Below are 1,008 nucleotides of genomic sequence, written 5' to 3'. Positions count from 1 at the left end.
GTTATACTTTAACATAAGAAATGCTTTAGAGAAATCCCAGTAGAGAACATAAGACCTATCAAATATTTTGGACAATTTATTTACTTTTTCAAGAATCTTTTGGAGGGAAGATAAACTGTCGTGAATTATTAAAACACAAAAGTAATAATAATTTGAAAACAAAGTCAAATATGATACATTTCTTTTGTATCCTCCTTCTATCTACTCCTAAAATGGGTTCGAAATATTACAAAATAACTTATATATTTAAAATCATATATCGAATATGGATTTATAATAAAATCGGCATAATAATTTCGAACAATCCGATACTTGAATTAGTTCTCATCGTCAATTTGAAATCATTATTTGTTTGTTAATAGAAAAGATCTTTTTATAATTAATTTTTTGGGCAATATTTTTGGTCTTTTTTTTTTTTTATTAAAGTATATAAAAATAGAAATCGAATTATCGTACACACATCGATTGAAAGTTCGAGGTCTATAACAATAACGCTGGAAGATTGGCTCGAGTTCAAGTCCGTGAGTCCGACGACAGCTTGCGTAATGGAGTACGTAATGTATGTTGTTATGACTGGACGTCTGTTCAGCGGACATAGGCGCAGGGTACATTCGTTGAACGAAATATTTGCTTCAGTGAAGAAGCCGGAGGATAAACGAGTCAACACTGGTTTCCTACAGAAGTTGTTTTTTCAACTGATTTATGGGTTCATTGATCTTAGTGAAAGACAGGTTCAACAAGAACAATATTCTATCTTGACAATCTCATTTATACCCCATTACTGAGCCCCTAAAATGCAATATCTTTTTTTTTTCTTTATACTTTTATTTAATGTCTTTTTTTTATTATTATCTGTCTTTGTAAATTAAATTCTAATAACTATTTCTTTATTTGTTCGTTATGATGGGATAAATCCAATATTATATAAAAGAAAAGAACAAAAACAATAAAAAGAAAGGAAAGAATAGAATAAAACAAAAAAATAAAATGTAGAATAAAATAATAATA

Source organism: Polistes canadensis, unplaced genomic scaffold, assembly GCF_001313835.1.
Source record: "Polistes canadensis isolate GaletaPanama2010 unplaced genomic scaffold, ASM131383v1 scaffold_224, whole genome shotgun sequence".
Classification (NCBI taxonomy): Eukaryota; Metazoa; Arthropoda; class Insecta; order Hymenoptera; family Vespidae; genus Polistes; species Polistes canadensis.
This window is presented reverse-complemented; position numbering follows the sequence as displayed.